The sequence below is a fragment of the Bos grunniens genome, chromosome 8 (assembly GCF_055505025.1).
Source record: "Bos grunniens cultivar Pamir isolate PY7600 chromosome 8, Bosgru_T2T1.0, whole genome shotgun sequence".
Classification (NCBI taxonomy): Eukaryota; Metazoa; Chordata; class Mammalia; order Artiodactyla; family Bovidae; genus Bos; species Bos grunniens.
This window is the reverse complement of record NC_141172.1, coordinates 40,866,577-40,875,711: the sequence shown is the minus strand read 5'-3', so window position 1 is coordinate 40,875,711 and position 9,135 is coordinate 40,866,577. Positions and strand designations below refer to the sequence as shown.

Sequence of the window (9,135 nt, the reverse complement as noted above, 5' to 3'; positions counted from 1 at the left end):
CAGATGTGTAACTTTAAGTTTGGAGGCAGTCTGCTCCTCACATGTAGGCTAGTTCACCTGTTATAAAGTTCTGTTTCTTCACATGTATACCTGTGGTGGATTCATTTTGATATTTGGCAAAACTAATACAATTATGTAAAGTTTAAAAATAAAATAAAATTAAAAAAAAAATTTTTTTTTTGAATTTAAAAATGTGTTCATTTCCTGAACCAACTTTATTTAACTTATTAACCTCGTCTGTGGCTGTTTGTGCAGAATCTCCTAGTGAGCAAAAACGCACACCTTCTGTCTCTGGTGGGAATCGGCCACCCAGGGCCAGAGGTGCTGGGATACAGTGGGTCAGCTGAGCCATGGTCTAGAAGCATCTCTTCCCTAATCCTGAGATCCTAATTTGCCTTGGTCCAGAAGGAAGACCTGTTGTTTAACCTTTAATGGCTTTCTTGCAAGTAAGATGAGAACCTATTAGTTCCCAAGCCAGCGAAAGTTCTAAGCTGAATGATAACTGCTGACATTTGAGGCACCTAGAATGAAAACTGAATAGTTTAGCATAGATTTTTCCTTCTAATTAATTCATCATTTATCTTGACTCGATGTGATGATCTTTTTTTATCGAACTAGTCTTTATCGGAGTAATGCTAAATTCTACCAAAGTTAAGACTAGTTACAATGGAGAAGATTTTCTTCTTGGACCCAAATGTTATTTTTTTAAAAAGCACCCTGAAACCCTCCAAAACAATACATACACTGTCACACACAATCCATGGCTATATTCCTATATAGGTCCAGTGTCATGGAAACCAGCTAAGCTCTTCTGTGCCTCTCTGATGAAAATCTGATCAAAAGACAGTGTAGTGGTATAAATCCAAACTCAGTTTAGAGTGAAAAGGAGGTGCTGGGTGCATATAGATAGTCAGGAGGTCTAAAATAAAATGAAATAAATCTGCCTTTGGTTATAATAAAAGAAAACATAAGTTGTGCAGTCAGTGTTACTGCATCATCCATTTCTTATTGTCTCACAATGATAGTTCAGGTCTTTTGGGAGAGTCATTTTGTGTGTATATCTTGGGATTTTAAAAGCTTTCCAGCTCTGCGATGCTCAACAATCAGGGTGTCTGATTCGTGGAGAGGGTCATAGCCCTGAACGGGAGGGTCTGCTGATGGAGAGCGGGAGTTGGGTGGGATGAGAGTACTGGCCCTAGGATGCTGTGTGGGCATCTTGGGAACATCTCCCCCCTGTGCTGTCTCCCTTGGTCCCCGAGTTGCAGTTTCCTCTGGTGATACCGGAGACGCAGATGGAGGAAGAAGGGGGCGCGTGACTGTGGCCGGAGGCTGGGATGCCTCGCGGGGAGTGGGTGGGGTCTGGTGACTGGAGACTGTGTGACACCCGCGAGAGGACCACGTGCAGTGTCTGGGCACAGTTGAGGCGCTGCCCGGGCGGCAAGGGGTGGTGCGCGGGGGCTGGCTCTGCACACTCACCCGTGCTGCTTTGGATGGTCTTCACAGTGGTGGTGGTGTGCGGCGGGGAGGAGGACCACAGCGACACGCACTCGTCGTCCTGCGAACAGCCCTTCTCGATGGCTCGCACGTAGCTGTGGCTCCGCATGCGGAAGCAGCCAGGCATCGGCAGGTCCAGGGCCTCCACCACCTGCGACTCCAGCTCGCTGAACACCGACTCGCACACCGACTCGAACTGCCCGTTCACCTCCATCTCACTCACCTGGCTGATGGTGCTCATGGCACGCATGTAGCTCTCGTTCCTGGAGCAGAACTTCGGAGACGTGAGCAGCCCCGCAGGGTCAAGGCTGTCGAGGCTTCGGTTGATGGAGACCTCACTGACCGCCCTCAGGTAACTGTGACTCCGGATCTGGAGTTTGGGGGAGTGCTCATTGGAAATCTTGAGAGTGGTGAGTTCTGTGAGGGATGGCTGAGTCGCCTTGAGATAGCTTTCCCTTCGCGCAGCCACTTTGGGAGAAGGCTTGGGGCTGGTGTCCGAGTCACCGCTGTCTTCATCTCCCTTGATGTAGCTGCTGCTCCGCATTCTTCGGCAGGGGATTTCATCATCTTTACCTCTAGGGGTGTACCCTGTCCATTCATCCTGAGGGACCTGAAGGTACTGGCAGGAATGTTCTTGTTGACACGACTCTGACTTCACCATGGCCTGGTCCATGTTGACCGAGGCTTTCTGGTAAACCTCTCGGGCTCGACTCACGGTCAGCGTGGAGGACCAGGCACTCTTCTTGAGCAGCGGTGCGTCTAGGGTGACGGGCAGGTTGGTGCAAGTGGAGTACTTGACGTCGTTGTTACTCCGGGAGGCCTTCACTGCCTGCTCGCTGATGGTGTTGTAGGCCTCCATAAAGTACTGAGAGGCCGAGCGGTTGGGTCACCTGCCCATGGTCATCACACCCGAGGGGGAGTGGTAGATACACATGTTGCTGTCGAGGTTGTCGTCAGAACTCCACCAGCCAGGGGATGTGTTGTTGCGCGGCTTGGGCTCCAGGCGCCGCTCCTTGCTTTTGCTGCGCTTGCCGTACCTCACGGTCTGCGTCTCGTCCGGGCTGGCCTTGCCTCCGTTGACGCTGCCCTTGGACGGCCCCTCCAGGGAGTGCGATTTGGTGAAGAGCTTCTGGACCGAGTGGACCAGGTGGCGGATGCAGCCGGGGCCGTCGCTGCGGTGCTCCACGGCCGTGCGCTTGTACTGCAAAGTGTGGTAGCCATCCCGGCTGAGAGGTAGCTGCCTCTCAAACTGGTCCAGGAGGTTGGCGGGGATGCGGTTGGCCTTGGTGGCCAGGGTGCGGGGCACCAGGGCACACTCGTCCTTCAGCTCCTGCTGCGAGGTGTAGTGCCACCACGGGAAGGTGCTGCTGGCCAGCGGGTCGCTGAAGGGGCCCACACACTCGGCCTGGAAGGAGGTCCGCTGAGTGTAGTAGGGGTGGTCGGCCGGATGGTGCTCCACCGGGCTCAACAGGTATGGCTTGCGGTCCGCGTGGTGCGACAGCGAGTCACAGGCTGAATCGCAGGTGACTCCGTGGTGATGGCTGCGGCTGCCCGATAACCCTTTCATCGCTGACGGGGCAAAGCCACGGGGGTCATGGACACCTGGGGGTGGGTTCCAGACCCGTCTCCCGCAAGGACCTTTGATGATCAATTTTCCATTTTTCTTGCTTCCAACGCAGGAAAAGATCCAAACTTTACAGCTTTTGTTTTTTAACCCGATGTGCCTTTTGGTGTGTGATGCTCAACTGTTCTCTTCAGATGAACCAGACATCTGATTCTTCATCTGCAGGCTTCCCTTGTGGCTCAGTGGTAAAGAATCTGCCTGCCAGTGCAGGACATGCGGGTTCAACCCCTGGTCAGGAAGATCACCACATTGGACTTATGGAGTAACAGGCAAACAACACATTATCTTGGATAGGACTCAAGAAAAGCAGGGATTGTGGTCAGAGGAGGAACCTGTAACTTCTTAGTGAGACAAGCAGTGTCTGGTCTGCAGCAACCCCATGAATCTGAAATTGAACTGGATGCTTGCTGATCCTTTGGAGAAAGTGTCCCTGGAACAGGTGTGAGTGGTACTCGCAAAAGGTGCTCAAGAGCACCATTCACCTGCTGACCTGTTTCTTATAATGGCTATAACTCAGGAACAGCCAGGTAAGAGAGATGCTCAAAACCAGACACACAGGGAAAAGGCGAGAAGCTTCCATCTCTCTCTGACATCATCGCTCTTCTAGCGCCTCCCTGTGCTCACTATCCCGGAAGTTCTCTGGTGGCTGCCCGAATGGGTTTTTATGGAGGCTTCCTTAGGTAGGAATGATTAACATACCATTAGTTCAGTTCAGTTCAGTCTCTCAGTCGTGTCCGACTCTTTGCGACCCCATGAATCGCAGCACGCCAGGCCTCCCTGTCCATCACAAACTCCCGGAGTTCACTCAGACTCACGTCCATCGAGTCAGTCAAAAAAAAAAAAATTTTTTTTTTTAAACTGTATTTATATATTTTTCTAGGCTGCACAGCAAGGCCATGTGGGATCTTAGTTCCCTGACCAGGGATCAAACTCACGCCCCTTACATTGGAAGCATGGAGTCTTAACCACTAGACCACCAAGAAGTCCTAAAGCTCTGTTTCTTGAGTGTGGTGGTCAAGAGAATGTGTCTTGCAGAATGCCAACCACAGGGAGTTTAACTGATCAAGGAGCCATCACCATATCTGCACCAAGGCCATGTTTCCCACAGGCTGCTCCCAGCTACTAACTCGGCACAGTGGGAATATCTGGACAGACCCAGTCCTGGGAGACAGTGGACTCTTCAGTGACTGACTCTGACACAGGCCTCCCTGATAGCATTGCTAACCCTTCGTTAGACTTCGCAGAAGCTCACAACACTTCTACCCAACTTCCCTTCCCTTGCTCCTTCACTTGGGGTCAGACTTGTATAACGTCTGATAACTTTCCCAGGCTTCTCCCCATTTTCTCTCACACAGGCATTTCCCTTAAAAAAGTCCTGGTGCACTGAGTTATGTTTTAGTATCTACTTCAGAGGATACAAACCAATACTGACTTATTAACAAAAAAACAGGATTGGAACCATTAATAAAAGTCCCACTGAATTTTCAGAAATCTGAGGAAAAGAAAATTAAAAAAACAAAAACACTGTTATGTATCTCCCTGTCAGTTTTGCCCCTACTTGAAATTTTCTTTTCTCCTTCTCCATCTAAATCCTCTACACCTTCCTCAAAACCTTGGTTCTCCACCTTCTGCATTGCCATGGTCCTGGTTCTATGAACTCACACATCATGGTAATCCCCAACCAACTGGTGATGAACGATCAGTCTTCAAAGGTAAAACCCCCAATTGTAAGATGAGCTCTGGCTTACCACCCCCACATAGCATTCTCCTGCAGTTTATAGACCAATATTTCCTAGATTATGTTTCAGTGAAAGCAAGAGGTAATGTGTATTTTAGGAGAGAAAGCTTCCATGGTCAAATACTTTTGAGGGAAACATCACTGTGTATCATGGCCCTGTCTCAGATATTCAAATGCACACCAGTACACCAAAGGTTTAGAAACAACTTATGGGAATGGCTTCAATTAACTCTATTTCCCACCCTCATTTGACCATAGAAATATTTTTCCACAAAATTTCTACTAATAACCACAAGCAGCCTCCCTGGTGGTTCAGATGGTAAAGAATCTTCCTGCAATGTAGGAGACCTGGGTTCAATCTCTGGGTCAGGAAGATCTCTTAAAGAAGGGAATGGCTACCCACTCCAATATTCTTGCCTGGAGAATTCCATGGACAGAGGAGAAGGCTGAAGAACTGATGCTTTCCAACTGCGGTACTGGAGAAGACTCTTGAGAGTCCTTTGGACAGCAAGGAGATCAAACCAGTCAATCCTAAAGGAAATAAACCCTGAATAGGCACTGGAAGGACTGATGCTGAAGCTCCAATACTTTGGCCACCTGATGCAAAGAGCCAACTCACTGTAAAAGACCCCGATGCTGGGAAAGACGGACAGGAGGAGGAGAAGGGGGTGACAGAGGATGAGATGGTTGGATGGCATCACGACTCAATGGACATGAGGTCGAACAAACTCAGGGAGATAGTGAAGGACAGGAAAGCTTGGTGCACTGCAGTCCATGGGGTCACAAAGAGTCGGACATAAATTAACAACTGAACAACAATAACCACAAGATTTTATATTTTGCAATACAAGTTGAGAAATACGGCTGAAGCTATCTCTTTCAGAGATGCACGTGTATTAAGCCACCATCCGTACATAATCAACAGGGTAAGGGGAAAACCAACTGGTAATGCTGGCAGGTAGGGCACCTCTGGACCTCAGCCATGAGATCAAAAGAAAACAGGGCCAGGAATAGAGTCGGGTAGCGTGTACAAGGCAGGACTTGGGAAAGCAGGCACAAGGGTGTTAAGAGAGTCTACTTTTAACAGCAGTTAAAGAGAGGGGCAACAGATTCTTCTTCAGGAAGCGATGCACAGGAAGCTCCATATCATCGCTTGTAGAGAATGGCCTTCCAAGGAAAACCAAGAGCTTCTGAGGTCCTGCCTGGCTTTGCAGGCTCTCTCAGCATCCACACACTTTGCTTTCCTGCTAGCTAGCTTATACAGCAAGATAAGGGAAAGTGTCTGACCACTCTTCAAGTTGCCTCAGCATTCAGCACTCCCACATTCATTCACTCATTCGTCCCACAAATATTGGGCCCCTACTGTGTGCCAGCCACTGTTCTGGGTAATGGGGATGCAGCAGTGAATAAGACCCAACAATGTGCCTGTCCTCATGGAAGGTACTCTCTAACTGGGTAAACAGATAATAAGCCAAGTAAATCAACTTAAGTATAACACTAACAACAGCAACAGCTATGAAGAGAATAAAGCAGGATAAAAGATTAGAGAGTTCACTAGGCAGAGTGATTGACTGTGTGCGTGAGCTCAGACTGTCGTGTCCAGCTCTGTGCTCTTTCTAGAGATCACAGTGTCTAGCTCTGTGTGACCTCATGGACTATAACCCACCAGGCTCCCCGTCCATGAGATTTTTCAGGCATGGATATTGGAGTGGATTGTCATTTCCTTCTCCAATCGATTGATTAGGTACGGCCCTTTGATAGCTTCAGTGATTCTTCTGCTGCTTTCGAAAATGACAAGAGAGAACAGTGCTATCTTGGATGGCACTGCTGCTGCTAAGTCACTTCAGTCGTGTCCGACTCTGTGCGACACTTGGACAGGACATCTGATATAACCCTGTTCCCGCTCTCCATGGGCAGGCAGAGATGTGGACGTCCCATCTGCAGCTGTCAGAGCTCCGTGTCTAGCACAATTCCCCTTGGTCTGAGCATCTTGAAAATGCCGCTACCTTTCCCGCATCCTCCCACCCATTACGCCCATGTAATTACTGAAATGATTTCAGATTAAGATGTTAAAGTCTAAAATGTTTGTGAAAAAAAAAATTGGCAAGCTGTCACTTCTGAATACCCAGCTGAATTGCCGAATGAATAATAATGCAAAAATGCTTACTGAAAGAAGAATAAATAAAAGCTCATTGTTGTACAATAAATCCTTTTCTGTAAAACACCACTGAGGAAACTGGCTCTGGGTTTATCACATTTCCCTCCAAGTATTCAGGCCATTTTATTTCATTCTTTCCTGTGCTTTATTATTTTCCAGGAACTGGTGTGTGGTTCTACCCTATTGTTCCTCATGAAATATTAATGCTACAGGAGTGTATGGGGAGCGATGCCAGCAACAGGGCTGTTGATAGGAGCTGCCAGTGACTGGAATGACTGATTAGTTCAGAAAGTGGCAGCCACAGAGGGGAGGAGGTGGGAGCGGGTTGGATTGGGAATTTGGGATTAGCAGATGCAAACTGGTATACACAGAATGGATAAACAACAAGGACCTACTGTGTAACAAACAAAACTATATTCACTATCTTGTGATAAAGCATAACGGAAAAGAATATGAAAAAAGAATGTGTGTATATATATATGTATAACTGAGTCACTTTGCTGTACAGCAGTAATTGGTACAAAACTGCGATTCAACTAAACTTCAATAAAAGATAATTTTTTAAAAAAAAGCAGAAAGTGGTAGCCAAAAGGAAGTGTGCATTATAGGTAGAGAAAGTTATTTTATTAGCCTTCAGCCCAAAGAGAAGCCCTTTTATTTCTTTCTTTTAAACCAAAAAACCTAGATTTAAGAGTATCCACCCTGCCCCTTGCAGAGCAGCTCTGTTAAAGTGAAAGGGGAAGGACACTGATGGTGATCTCCTTACCACAAATCCACACAGGCCAGATTAGGATCTCTCTGGAAGGGCCCTTGTGCTGGTGCACACCTTAGGCTACACCATGAACCACAGGTCATTGTCACATCTGAAAACTGGCAAGGCGTGTCAGATAATTGGGCAATAACTAGGATTCTTTATTTCCTTGGGCTCCAAAATCGCCACAGACAGGGACTGCAACCATGAAATTAAAAGATGCTTGCCCCTTGGAAGAAAAGCTATGACAAACCTAGACAGCATATTAAAAAGCAGAGAGATCACTTGCCGACAAAGGTCCATCTAGTCAACACTATGGTTTTTTCAGTAGTCATCTACAGATGAGAGTTGGACGGTAAAAAAAGGCGAAGCGCCAAAGAATGGACGCTTTCAAACTGTGATATTGGCAAAGACTCTTGCAAGTCCTTTGTACAGCAGAGATCAAACCAGTCAATCCTAAAGGAAATCAACCCTGAATAGTCATTGGAAGGACTGATGCTGAAGCTCAAATCCTTTGGCCAACTGATGCAAAAAGCTGACTCACTGGAAAAGACTCTGATGCTGGGAAAGATTGAAGGCTGGAAGAGAAGGGAGCAACAGAGGATAAGATGGTTGGATAGTATCATTCATTCAACGGACATGAGTTTGAATAAATTCCAGAAGATAGTGAGGGACAGGGAAGCCTGCCATGCTACAGTCCATTGGGTAACAAAGAGTTGGACATAACTGAGCTACTGAACAATATGATTCTACACAGCCCACCTAGCCTGAATATGTAGGATTAAAACATCCACTGTAACTCATTTGATTCCCCAACTCATTCGAGAAAGTAGGATTATTTTCCCTATTTTAAAGATGAGACAGACGAAATTCAGAGAAGTGAAGTAATTTGTCCCAGGTCACACAGCCAGCAACGGAAAGAGCTAGGATTCTAATCTAGGTCTCCCTGACTCTCTGGTTTGGGCTTTAGCCACTCTTTTATACCCTTCCCTCTTATTTACCCAGGTTCAAAGAAGGAGCATAGACCCTCTTCCCCACCCTTCTTCTTCCAATGGCTCCTATTTATTGTGTTAATCTTCTGAATGACCACTTTTCATTTTTCAAATACAAACTTGTTCAATCAAAGGAATGCTTCCCTAAGGGTGGGATTCTAGGAGACAGGTTTTTTGGAAGTGTGGTGATGGGGCAGGAATTATAGTATAAACAGTGTTCCCTGGACTGTCTAGTCTACTTGTTCAGATTTGGATGCAGCAAATATTTATCAAAACCCAACGCTGCTGGTCTCCCTTCCAACCATGCTCAAGGATACTGGAGTGGGTTGCCATTTCCTCCTCCAGATCTGCAGGATAGAGGTAGCCCTTTGAAAGTAC

General features: G+C 47.2%; 1 pseudogene; it reads right to left on the bottom strand.

The window, feature by feature from the left end:
- Window positions 1-339: 339 nt before the first annotated feature.
- On the bottom strand, window positions 340-3,785 carry LOC147366963 (disks large-associated protein 1 pseudogene; annotated as a pseudogene).
- Window positions 3,786-9,135: the final 5,350 nt, after the last annotated feature.